Source organism: Aquarana catesbeiana, linkage group LG03 (assembly GCF_042186555.1).
Source record: "Aquarana catesbeiana isolate 2022-GZ linkage group LG03, ASM4218655v1, whole genome shotgun sequence".
Lineage (NCBI taxonomy): Eukaryota > Metazoa > Chordata > Amphibia > Anura > Ranidae > Aquarana > Aquarana catesbeiana.
In genome coordinates, this window is record NC_133326.1 from 514,815,377 (window position 1) to 514,829,801 (window position 14,425).

The 14,425-nt window shown below is 42.3% G+C and overlaps 1 protein-coding gene across 1 annotated transcript in view; it reads left to right on the plus strand.

Moving 5' to 3' along the window:
• SGCD (sarcoglycan delta) overlaps positions 1–14,425 on the plus strand; it is a 628,273-nt gene that overhangs the window by 35,311 nt on the left and 578,537 nt on the right. The window lies entirely within an intron of this gene.

Here is a 14,425-nt window from a genome sequence, read left to right on the forward strand (position 1 = left end):
TGAGAGGAGGAGTTTCAGGGGGTGGAGTCAGTACAGGAATTACTGCTTGTAGGCAGCAAGGTACCATGGGATATGTAGTCCTTAGAAATTAACCGTAAATGGCACAGCACAAGCTGCAAGGCATACAGGAAATCCAGGAAGATGTGGAAAGAAATGATCAGCAGACAGACAGATTTAACAACATGAAAGGAGATTTTTCACGTAATCTTAGATTGGATTGTCAAAAATAACTATTGTTTGTATTGTTAACACAATGCTGATGCTATAAAATGAAAGTGCATGCTGTGATTGAAGATTTCTTTTACTTTAAACTGTCACGGAAACCAGTGACGTATGGTCGGCGCCGTGTGAGGCATCCAGGGGAAGGTGTGCGTGTGTGTATGTGAGAGAACGGGGAAATGAAAAGCGATTAACAAAGGAAAAGTGAAAAAAGGGTGGAGCAGATAGTGATGAGAAAAAGGAAAAATAAAAGGGAGAAAAAAAGGGGGAAATGTGAGAAAAGGAACAACGGAAGGAGAAAAAGGAGGGGGAAGAAAAGAAATGAGGTAAAGGAGGAGGACAAAACGGAGGGTAAAAAAACATGTAACAGCAGAGGGAAGAAAAAGAAGGGAAATGGAGAAAATCAGTGAAAAAGAAATGTCAAAGGGGAAAAGTAAGTAGAGACCAAAAGGGGGGGGGGGAAAGAAACGGACCGGGGGGGGAGAGGGAAGGAGGGGGAGAAGAAGGGAATGGGAAACAGGAAAAAGAAAGAAAAACAGAAAAAGACTAAAGAGAAAGATGAATGAACAAAAAGTAAAGGGAACCCTAAACTGAAATAATAAATATGGTATCCTGGGAATAAGGATTAAAGTGCATTAGATCTGTGCGAGAACACACCATGTTTATCACAGCGGGAGCCTAAGGATGCATAAGACAGGACCATCTATTGAATAAGTAAATAAGGAAGAACACATGGCATTAAACCATAAAAGACTATAAAGTAATAAAAACATAAATTAGTTAATGCGCCCGTTACATGGGTATCAATCAGAGATAGGTATAAAGCGTGAGAAAAAAAGGAAAGAATAAAAGACCCGAAAAGGAAAGAGAGATAATAAGTATAAGGTATGTCTTATAATCTGTTGAGGCATCGCCTGGACGAGGCATCAACAACAATTAGAAATATATGTTGTACATCATGACGATAACCAAGCCATAGACGAAAAAACAAAAATAAAGAAGTCATCATCTGTCATCAATGAAACATGTGAAAGATAAATTAGTATTGAACCCACCAGGGTGTACCATGCCTAGAGTATGTATCCAGTAGGCCTCACGGCGGAGGAGTGACCAATCACGATCACCACCCCTATGAGGTGGCTTGACATGTTCAATCACCATCCCACGGAGTTCATGGGTTTGGTGTTTGGCTGTCACAAAGTGCACTGCTACAGGTTTGTTGGGGTCAGCCTGCTCACCCTTCTCAGTTTTGGCCCTGGCAACCCTAATGTCACTTCTGTGCTTCTGGAATCGCTTTTTGAATGGGCCAACAGTCTTTCCCACATATGTTAATGTGCAGGGGCATTTCAGCAAGTACTCGCAGTAATCAGTGTTGCAATTGAAATATTCACGTATCGGGTAACGATTACCCATGCGTGGGTGTGCAAAATGCGTACCACAAATGAGTGAGTTACATACGTTACAGTTATAACATTTGTAGCAACCTGTTTTCTTATGCCGCGTACACACGAGCGGACTTTACGGCGGACTTTGCCCGGCGGACTGGATTTCGTCGGACAATTCGATGTGTGTGGGCTCCAGCGGACTTTGTTTTCTCAAAAGTTGGACGGACTTAGATTTTAAACTTGTTTAAAATTTATCCGTTGAAATCGAGTCCGGTCGAAAAGTCCGCTCGTCTGTATGCTAGTTCGACGGACAAAAAGGCACGCTAGGGCAGCTATTGGCTACTGGCTATGAACTTCCTTGTTTTAGTCCGGTCGTACGTCATCACGTACGAATTCGACGGACTTTGGTGGATTGTGTGTAGGCAAGTCCGTTCATTCACAAAGTCCGTCGGAAAGTACGTCGAAAAATCCGCCGGGCAAAGTCCGCCGTAAAGTCCGACCATGTGTACGCGGCATTAGGTACCATTTTGGTGTACTTGTGTCTAGGATCTGCTTGTATCAAATGGTCGCACAGCGTCCTTCCCCGTTTGTATGCTATCATGGGTCTGGCCCTGGTGGTGGGTCCTAAGGATCTATCAGATTGTAAGATATTCCGGTTCCGTTCAATAGCACGTTTAATCGCCCCCGATTCCTGATTGAATGTGTGTACAAACAATGGGTGAGTGATAGGGTTGGGGGTTATGGTACGCCTATTTAGGGCTTTGTCAAGAGCCTGGTCGAGTACCAATGTGGGATACCCGCGTTCCAAAAATTTGTGGTACATTATCTCTAATTGCTTCTTTTTGTCATTTTCATCAGAACAGATGCGTAGTACCCTAGCAAATTGTGAGATGGGCAGGTTTCTGCGTAAATCCGCAGGATGTGCACTCTGAAAATGGAGCAAGGTGCTCCTGTCGGTGGGTTTAGTATATAAGGATGTAGTGACGGTACCTTGGTTGTTGGTGATGAGCACATCCAGAAATGAGATACGATCACAAGAAAACTCAGGATTGAACACTATTCCTGGAAAGATACTATTCAGGAAGCCAACGAACATAATTAAATTATCCTCACTACCTGACCAAATGAGGAAAATGTCATCAATGTACCTCATCTATTTCACTACACACCTGTGGAACAGAGGGGATGGGTAAATATGTTGTTCTTCAAGATAACCAACAAACAGGTTAGCAAATGAGGGTGCTGCTGAGCTCCCCATGGCTGTACCCTGTATTTGTGTGTATGTCTTTCCCTCGAACATAAAATGGTTGTTAGTGAGGATGATCTCAAGACATTCGAGTATATACCCACATGGTAACCCGGGAGAGTCTAATCTACATGCAGGGCGCCAGATGCATGGATTTCAATGGGGTTTTTTTTGTTGTTTTTAAGCACACGATTAGAGCCTGAGGCTCTAATTAGCTTCAAAAAAGGGTGGCCTCGGGGCGCAGAGCACTGTGCCTTGAGCCCGCCCATTTGTGTGATAATAGCAAATTAATATTCACTATTGTTTTTCTGCTTCTCCTCCCGGACAATCAGGAAGCGTGTCCTGAGACCCGATTGGCCAGGGAATCTTAGGACTCCCAGCCAACCGGGTCTCAGGACCCACTTCCTGTTCCAAGCTGGAGTGATGAGCAGCAGGTGGAGGGGCAGCAACAGCCAGGAGCCCTACTGCAGATCCAGCACCACCTTGTCATTGGCCTCCTGATCGCCGCTCTCCTGTCTGTCCCATGGGGAGGGGGAGAGTGCTAGTGCTAGTGAGGGGGCTAGGTTTGTTTGCCCCCCCCCTCATAATATGGAGCAACAGCCGCCACTGATGGATGGCAGGTAGTAGGAATTATTCATGAAGTCAGGAGAACCAAGATCTTAGTAACAATTTGAGACCAGTTTCTGAGGGATGTAGAGGAGGGCTTATGGGTGACAAGGATCAGAAACCTCCTGTGGTGCTTGCTCTTAGACCTTGACTTTTATAAAGACTGAAAGGCTTGATTTCAGTTATTCTGGAAACATTTATGACACAGTGATTGTTTAAGTGGCTTGCATTCCTACTTGTTTGTTGTGTTATATTTTTATTATTATACGTTGATCTCGCCCCTTGTGGCTATCTGCACATCAGACAAATTAACACCCTTGCAGAATGATTTGTGAGGTAAAGCTAAGATTGTAGAATTATGCCCTGTACACACGACCGGTTTTGCTGTCCGAATAAACTCTGAAGGTTTTTCCAACGGAGTTCCGCTGGAATTCCTCTCAAGCTGTCTTGCATACACACGGTCGCACCAAATTCCGACCATCCAGAACGCGGTGACGTACAACACGTACGACCGGACTAGAAAACGGAAGTTCAATAGCCAGTAGCCAATAGCTTCCGTCTCGTACTTGCTTCAGAGCATGCGTCGTTTTTGGTGTGTCGGAAAAGCATACAGACGAGCAGGTTTTCCGATTAGTAATTTGTTCCATTGGAAAAATATAGAACATGTTCTCTATCTAAGTCCGTCTGATTTTTCGACAGAAAAAGTCCAATGGGGCATACACACAGTCGGAATATACAATGAATAACTCCCTTCGGACTCTTTCTGTCGGAAATTCCGCTCGTGTGTGTGCGGCATTACTTACAGTTTATGTCACCTTCAGCAAAACCACCTCCGCAGTTTAAAATAATTATAAGAACAAATGACAATACACATAATAAATGTTCATAAAAAATGTCTTCCATGCAAAATGATTGTAATAATGGCAAATATACAGTACTTATCAGTTAAGTACCCATTTAAATAAACTTTTAAACAAAAGTGCACATCTATTTTTTAGCCCCTTTACCTTGACCCACCCTCCCCCTTCACAGATGACTACTTACCTTGATCTGACAGCCAACGATATTTGTTTATATCCAGAGCCACAAGTCTCACTGTCCTGACCACGTCTGCTCATTACAGCCCCACAGACTTCTATGAGGGTGTGTCCCAAGGCTGAAGGCAAAGGGAGAAGTCTATGGAGCAGTAACACGCAGACACAACCAGAATGTTAACAACCACTAAAGACCATCCTTTTCCATCCTTTTCTGTTTTCCAGACCTAAACATGACAGATCAAAAGTAGCCTGATGTAAACAGGACACAAGTCCATTTACATCTGGCCGCTCATGGTGGATGATAGGGTTAGTAGTTTACAAAAGAAATATAATATTATTTTTGCTGTCTGTTCAGCTCACACGAAGTGACAAGGGCACTATAATCCCGGAAAAATCAACAGGTATTTTCTGTGCTTGCTGAAGATATTCGTAACCTGAAAAAATAAAACAAACGCAGCCACCAATAAATCTCAGCCACCAATCTAATAAGTACTGAAGTGCTTATTATTAATAACCATTTTGCCTATACCTCTGGAAGATGTTCCTTTTTTAACATCTAGTATGTTTTACAGCTGGGACATGCAATAAATCACTGTGTGGTCTCATTAGGATTGTCAGGACTTGTGCTGATATCTGTTATTACTGGGTTGTGGCAATACTAATGAGCACCCAAAGTGAGTTGTTGCTAACGGAATCTAGCGCTCGGTATGTACTGCAATTTGAAGTTTTTGTATATGAAGGCTTGCGGAGCATTTCGCATACCTGCAGGGGTCAACCCAGAGGCTCAGATTTATTAGGGCCTGTGGTTGACTGGCTTTTGTGTCAGAACTATTTACAGTGCATCCAGAAGGTATTCACAGTGCTTCATTTTTTTCCACATTTTGTTATGTTACAGCCTTATTCCAAAATAAAATAAATTCATTATTTTTCTCAAAATTCTACAAACAATACCCTTAATGACAACGTGAAAGAAGTTTATTGAAATCTTTGCAAATTTATTAAAAATAAACATAAGTATTCACAGCCTTTGCCATGACACTCAAAATTGAGCTCAGGTGCATCCTGTTTCCTCTGATCATGCTTGAGATGTTTATACAACCGGATTGGAGTCCACCTGTGGTAAATTCAGTTGATTGGACATGATTTAGAAAGGCACACACCTGTCTATATAAGGTCCCACAGTTAACAGTGCATGCCAGAGCACAAACCAAGCCATGAAGTCCAAGGAATTGTCTGTAGACCTTTGAGACAGGATTGTATCGAGGCACAGATCTGGGGAAGGGTACAGAAAAATGTATGCAGCATTGAAGATCCCATTGAGCACAGTGGCCTCCATCATCCGTAAATGGAACCACCAGGACTCTTCCTAGAGCAGGACGTCTGGCCAAACTGAGGGTGAGGAGGAGAAGGGCCTTAGTCAGGGAGGTGACCAAGTACCTGATGGTCACTCTGACAGAGCTCCAGCATTTCTCTGTAGAGAGAGAAGAATCTTCCAGAAGAACAACTATCTCTGCAGCACTCCACCAATCAGGCCTGTATGGTAGAGTGGCCAGACGGAAGCCACTCCTCAAGAAAAGGCCCATGACAGCCTGCCTGGAGTTTGCGCAGAGGCACCTGAAGGACTCTCAAACCATGAGAAATAAAACTCTCTTCTGATGAAACAAAGATCGAACTCTTTGGCCTGAACGGCAAGCGTCATGTCTGGAGGAAACCAGGCACCGCTCATTACCTGGCCAATACCATTCCTACAGTGAAGCATGGTGTTGGCAGCATTATGCTGTGGGCAGGAACTGGGAGACTAGTCAGGATCGAGAGAAAGATAAATGAAGCAATGTACAGAGACATCCTCTGGACCTCACACTGGGGCGAAGGTTCACCTTCCAACAGGGAAACGACCCTAAGCACACAGCCATGATAAAAAAGGAGTGGCTATGGGACAACTCTGTGAATATCCTTGAGTGACCCAACCAGAGCCCAGACTTGAACCCGATTGAACATGTCTGGAGAGATCTGAAAAAGGCTGTGCACCGACGCTCCCCATCCAATCTGATGGAGCTTGAGAGGTCCTGCAAAAAATAATGGTAGAAACTGCCCAAAAATAGATGTGCCAAGCTTGTAGCACCATACTCAGAAAGACTTGAGGCTGTAATTGGTGCCAAAGGTGCTTCAACAAAGTATTGAGCAAAGGCTGTGAATACTTATGTACATGGGATTTTTTTGTTTTTTTATTTTTAATAACTTTGCAAAGATTTCAAATAAACGTATTTCACGTTGTGATTATGGGGTATTGTTTGTAGAATTTTTAGGAAAAATAATTAATTGAATTTATTTTGGAATAAAGCTGTAACATAACAAAATGTGCAAAAAGTGAAGCGCTGTGAATACTTTCCATATGCACTATATTTCACAATTTCACAATACTAGCCAATGGGTATGCAAGGACAGCTTGAAGCAGATTGATTAACCTTGGAAGGAGGTCAAATGCACCTGTCAGTGAATTCCGATCTCAGAAGGATTTCAACCTGATATCAAACATGAATGAAATACAAGGGTAAGCAAGCTACCATTGCCCATCGAAACAAGTTCTTATACAGGTTGTAATAGTAAAAAAAAAAACACGTGTACGTAATGTAATATAATGTAAGGGAAGCTACCATTTCTCAGTTCTGCTTTGAAATATCCTTTTAATAAAAGGCTTTAGGTAAAACATGAAAGAGTTTTCAGGCTAATTATACTGCGTCTGTATGATTACATATGGCATGCAAAATATATATTTCATAGTCCCCAGAAAGCGATTCATATTCCTGAGAAGGTGCAGAAGCTGATAGAAGAATAAGAAAAGATCCCTATGTGTTGTTGCAGTTCCATTTATCTGTTACAGTCAACTAACACAGAGCTTATTTACCCTGTGTATTGTTTGAACACAATACCTTTGTGGCTAAGGAGAGGCATGCTTAGCAGAGCAAACGCTGATGATCAGGTCTGTTTGCATTAGGACCGTTCATACAACCTCAGCGGAATTTCAGAGTTTAAAGTGGAATTTCACTCTCTCAATCAACTATTTGTAATCCTTATGTTGCTAGCATTAGTAAATAGATTGGAGGGTATATCATATTTACTTATTGTAACCTTTTTTTTTTTTTAAATTTCTTCAGTTACTTCCTGGTTTCTAAGCCTAGGCAAATGATTTCATACATCCCATGAGTCTTCAGGGAGGGGAGGAGGATTTTTCACAGGTAAGCACACCCCCCCTGCCTGCATGCCTGAGCTAAGGGCAGATGGATGTCAGGTAAATGCTATATGAATTATCTGCCCTTACTCACAGCTGACAGCTGCCTAGCAGCCAGTGCTTCAGTAGGCAGAGCCTGGTGGGGAAGCTGAGACACTAGTTCCCCATCAGGTCTTCTCTCACCTTGTAAATGATAGGATGCATTAGGCAGATTTTATAGCCAATAGCAAGCTTTCTATTGGCTAATGATCCACCCACTGCCTTCTGTCAGTCACAAGGGAAGTGGACCTAATGGGGAACTAGTACCTGCGATTTCCCCATCAGACTCTGCCCCACCAAATACAAAACTACCAGTGGCAGGTGCAGCGACAGGAGTAAGTACAATTGCACAGAAGGATGTCTGTATGTACAGTGCCTTGCAAAAGTATTCACCCCCTTGGCTTTTTACCTATTTTGTTACATTACAGCCTTTAGTTCAATGTATTTTTAATCTGAATTATATGTGATGGATGAGAACACAAAAGTCTAAGTTGGTGAAGTAAAATTAGAAAAATATATACATAAAACTATTTTTCAGAAATAAAAAAATTATAATTGGCATGTGCATATATATTCACCCCCTTTGTTATGAAGCCCATAAAAAGCTCTGGTGCCACCAATTACCTTCAGAAGTCACATAATTAGTGAAATGATGTCCACCTGTGTGCAATCTGATCCGTCACATGATCTGTCATTACATATACACACCTTTTTCAAAGGCCCCAGAGGCAGCAACACCTAAGCAAGAGACACCACTGACCAAACACTGCCATGAAGACCAAGGAACGCTCCAAACAAGTAAGGGACAATGTTGTTGAGAAGTACAAGTCAGGGTTAGGTTATAAAAAAATTTGATGATCCCTAGGAGAACCGTCAAATCTATCATAACCAAATGGAAAGAACATGGCACAACAGCAAACCTGCCAAGAGGCGGCCGCACACCAAAACTCATGGACCGGGCAAGGAGGGCATTTATCAGAGAGGCAGCACAGAGACCTAAGGTAACCCTGGAGGAGCTGCAGAGTTCCACAGCAGAGACTGGAGTATCTGTATATAGGACGACAATAAGCCGTACGCTCCATAGAGTTGGGCTTTATGGCAGAGTGGCCAGAAGAAAGCCATCGCTTTCAGCAAAAAACAACATGGCACGTTCTGAGTTTGTGAAAAGGCATGTGGGAGACTCCCAAAATGTATGGAGGAAGGTGCTCTGGTCTGATGAGACTAAAATTGAACTTTTTGGCCATCAAAGAAAACGCTATGTCTGGCACAAACCCAACACACCACATCACCCAAAGAATACCATCCCCACAGTGAAACATGGGGGTGGCAGCATCATGCTGTGGGGATGTTTTTCAGCAGTCGGGACTGGGAAACTGGTGAGAGTTGAGGAAAAGATGGATGGTGCTAAATACAGGGATATTCTTGAGCAAAACCTGTACCTCTCTGTGTGTGATTTGAGGCTAGGACGGAGGTTCACCTTCCAGCAGGACAATGACCCCAAACACAATGCTAAAGCAACACTTGAGTGCTTTTAAGGGGAAACATCTAAATGTGTTGGAATGGCCCAGTCAAAGCCCAGACCTCAATCCAATAGAAAATCTGTGGTCAGACTTAAAGATTGCTGTTCACAAGTGCAAACTATCCAACTTGAAGGAGCTGGAGCAGTTTTGCAAGGAGGAATGGGCAAAAATCCCAGTGGTAAGATTTGGCAAGCTCATAGAGACTTACCCAAAGCGACTTGGAGCTGTGATAGCCACAAAAGGTTGCTCTACAAAGTATTGACTTTAGGGGGGCGAATAGTTATGCACATTGACTTTTTCTGTTAATTTGTCCTATTTGTTGTTTGCTTCAAAATAATAAAAAAACATCTTCAAAGTTGTGGGCATGTTTTGTAAATTAAAAGATGCAAATCCTCAAACAATCCATGTTAATTCCAGGTTGTGAGGCAACAAAACACGAAAAATGCCAAAGGGGGGTGAATACTTTTGCAAGGCACTGTACACTCCGCTCTCAGTGCACCTCCACACACAGGTGTCCGTTTATGAAGCAGTGAAATCTATTCACTGCTTCGTTCTCCGGCATTCACAGTGAAGATCTTTCTCCTCTGTGTGCCTGTTTATGAAGCTTTGTAGATTGCTTCACCTTCGGAGGAGTGAAGAGATCTACAAATGCTTCAAACAGTGGAGAACGGCCCCTGATACTGGAATCTCGTGAGACTTTACGAGATTACAGCACCAGAAATACAGAGATGTCAGTTTATTAAGCGGTGATAAATTATCACCGCTCAATACACGGACGATTAATGTTAATAAAATAATGAGTCCCCCTACATTATAAACATATGTATACACACACACACATTATATATGCATGTATATACACACACATTATATATATATACATAAACACATTATATGTATATATGTATATATATGTATACACATAAATATGACAGGGGGACATGCTAACAGTGTTGGGGGGTCTGAACGAGGCATAAGGAAGTTAAAAATCTTCCTCCTTCCCCCTCAGATCCCCCGGGATTTCCTCTTCACTCCCCGATTCACCACCTCTGAGCTGGTGAACCTGGGAGTGTGAATTCTGACTCAGATCGCTAGTGAAGCGGTGAGATCACCGCTTCATAAACTGGCCCTTACTGTCATTCAATGAGGATTCTCTGTGTGTAGAGATAATCGGCGGGAGAACAAGTTCAAACATGTTCTCCCCCGATTATCACTGTTTCATAAACTGTTTATGGACTGTGATCAGCGGTGATCCTCGGGATCACCGCTGATCACTGCTTCATAAACGGACACCACAGTGCATGTTCTAGTTTCACGTACTACACGAATATATTGCTCGCACCAACATTTGTCACGTGGAGGCTCGATGGAATTCCACCTGATTGAATTTTGTCATTTATGACCTTCATGTGCCTAAAATAGACACAATTTTGCTAATATGCTAGAATATAGCAAGGCCATAGCATTATAAATTCTTTTCTGTAGAATGAAAACTTGTAATCATTAGGAGGGTAATTTCACAATACTTTAGTGTTGATTGTAGCATTTTGTAAATTACTTGGTGTTTTGCAGTCTCAGGAGAGATATTCAGCACAAGTGAGCCCACACACGTGCCTTCTGGCTGGAACTGCAGTCTCTTGTCAGATGATTCTGAGCAGTGCAATCTCCCTCTGTGGGAATGAAAGATGGAGGTGTTTATATCAAGGAACAATCTTACTTTTTTTTTTACTTTTCTTAAGATTAAGGATCATTCTGAAATATGGATATTGGTGGACTTATCACACAAGAAATGCTGCTTATATTCTTCCTCCTCAGCCTCTACCTAATTTGTAGCTTTTTAGAATGGGTGCTTTTTTTGACTGGTACCTACTCCCACTTCCTCAATCCTTTCCTTGGTGAGGATGATGCAGCCTGTTGGGACATCACACATCCCAGGAGACTGCAATAAGAGACTCAGGGCACTGCCTCATGCATGGGCAGTGAGAAGCCAGCTGTAGGACATCAGAAAGTCACAGCTGGCTGCCCAAACTAAAAGGGTAACTTGTAAGTACCTGTTTGTTAAATTCTGCTGCTACACTATTTACAATAATTAACTCTGTATGTACTATGCTGATGGACTTCATTATCAGTTGTAAGCTAGATGTGAACACTGTTAAAATCAAGCCTTGGGTAATACACTGGGGGTTATTTACTAAAGGCAAATCCACTTTGCACTACAAGGGCAAACTACAAGTGCAAAGTGCACTTGAAATTGCACTGAAAGTGCACTTGGAAGTGCAGTCGCTGTAGATCCAAGGGGGACATGCAAGGAAAATAAAAAACAGCATTTTAGCTTGCACATGATTGGATACTATAATCAGCAGAGCTTCCCCTCATTTCAGACCTACCCCTCACATTTACAGTGACTGCACTTCCAAGTGCACTTGCAGTGCAATTTCAAGTGCACTTTGCACTTGTAGTTTGCACTTGTAGTGCAAAGTGGATTTGCCTTTCGTAAATAAACTCCCCATTGCATGTTATTGCACTTAAACAAATTGCTCCTAATGTGTCCCTAGATGTATTGTTCAGCAAGTTATTCTGAACAATACAAGCTGCCTATAGTGTCCTACAGACAATTTTTCTCCAAAAAAAATAAAACTAGGAAGTTAAAAGTCTGCTGTGTGAATAGGAACAGTTAACAAACATGTAGCTGGGTTTTCTCAAATTTGGCTGCAAAGGTTAAAATACAATTTAAAGTGTATCTAAACAAAAACAAAAATGTAAGATATTGCAGCTTCTAGATTTTTCTTTTAAAGGCTTTTTTTAAAATATATATATATTTACATCTGGTAATCCTGCAAATAACATACTTCCTATCACAATTCATGTTTACATGTTTTTCTCCACTATCCTTCTATGGGGGCACCACGGTTGCCGCAGAGACTGGACTTCAAACATGTCAACTTTTCTTCACCTCTATTACATAGAGGATTGATGGGACTAGTAGTTCATGCAGTAAAAAATAAGCGTAGCCATCCTGTCCTAAGCAGGGGCTATGAGTCAAGTTTAGTTCTGCTGCGTGGTAGACAACCTAGCTGTTTTTTAGTTTACTTGTTCATTTGGTTTTTTTTGTTTTTTAAAGTTATCTTTGTTATAATTTTAGGTGAGAACAAAACAATACAGAGCCTATTGGGCATACCCAGGCTCGTTCACTACAACTACAAAACTAGATATAAGATGAGAAAAAAAAAAAAAGAGAGAGAAAAAACACACTACCTAAACCATTGTACGCTCGACCACCTGTGTAGAAAATTTAAAGCAATTCTCCAATTCCACATATATCCTACAAAGCTCACTTTAGGTTCTTGTGAAATAAAGTGTACATTATAGATACATAATTGCATTCCCCCCTCCCCCTGACTATTGACCGAGCATCTCAGGGGTGTTATGAGATCGGAGATGCCTCTTGGGTCATTCACGGTACTTAGTAGAACATTACTAATCGTCCATCGAGTCTGCATTAGTGGACAGGGAATCCGTCCAAATATCCCATATTTTGTGGAATTTTTTGGCACATCCACGTGACAGGTAGGTAGTCTTGTATAGTGGTAGAGCCGCATTCACTAACCGCTTCCAAAAATGTAATGAGGGTGCGGATGAGGCCTTCCATCTGAGTACTATCGACTTACGGGCATAATAAAGTAGTAATCCTAGCAGGGTTCTAATAGTCCGGCTTGGGGCCAGGGGTTCCACAAGTCCCAGCAGACATACCTCTACAGACAGTGGTACAGGAACAGTGGTGACAGTCAAAATAAAATTGGTTACCTCAACCCAAAAAATTTCGATCTGAGGACAGCTCCAAAATTTGTGTATGAAATCCGCTGAGGATGAGTTGCATCTCCAGCAGGAGGGAGGAATAGATGGATATATTTTGTGTAGACGCACAGGTGTGTAATATACCCTATGTACTATTTTAAATTGCACTAACTTGTCTCTAGCTGATACTAGCTGTGAAAAGGGGCACTCCCACAGTTCCTCCCAATCTTCTGTGTCTAGTGTAGGGAAATCGATCACCCACTTTGCCTTAAGGTTTTCTAATCCCGTGTGTACATTAGGGAGTAACGCTTTATATATGGTGAATAAGGGCTTAGTTAGAGTTTCGTCCATGAGCAGAGTTTCCAGATTTGAGGTGTAAAAGGCCACTTGGGCATGCTCAAACTGGGTGTTGAAGGCGTGTCTAAGCTGCAGGAATCTAAACAGGTGAGAGTTGGGTAAATCATATTGTTGTTTCAACCCGTCAAAAGTCTGCATTCGGCCATCCAAACAGATCTGATTTATATATTTGATGCCCTTGCATGCCCATATACTAGGGTCAGGAATGGACCCAAATTCTGACAATTGCGGGTTAAACCAAAGAGGGATGTGCGGGGATATGTGTCCAGAAGGTATGGGGCGCATGGAATTTGCCACCGACCATGCTCGTATAACCGCTTTCATTGCCGTTTTAAGAGGGAAGGGAGCCCTAGGACCCCGGTAAAGTAAGTTCTGTAGCGCCTCATATGACCCCAGATGTGCTGCTTCTAGAACCACTGCTGCATTGGACTCATCAGAGACCAGCCAGTTGTGGGCATGTGATAATAGAGCCGCCACCAAATAAGAATGGAGGTCAGGGCAAGCCAGGCCTCCCTCCCCCCAAGGTCTCTGTAGCACCGCCAGCCTAAATCTCGGCTGACCGGTTCCCCAGAGAAAAGATAATAGAATGGTATTTATCAGGCAAAATACTTTTTTTGGAATCCAGATAGGGGCGTGTCTAAGAACATAGAGAAAAGCGGGCAGTAGTTTCATCTTGAATAAATTAATAAATTAATCCTCCCAATTAGAGAGAGGGGGAGATGTGCCCAAGCCTTCAGTCTTGTCCTCATCATTTGTATGAGTGTTTCAAAGTTAAGGGTATAATAATCAGAGTTAGATGTGGAAATGTGGATGCCTAGATATTTAATTTTGTCTGTCCATAATAAGGAAAGGTTGGGATCTGCTATGTCCTTTGCGGCTATATCTATCGGTAAGATTTGGGATTTTTCCCAGTTCACTTTGAGTCCCGAGCTATTGTAATTTGAAAGAATGGTCAGCGTCTCATGGAGGGATTGAGCAGGGTCATTCAAAAA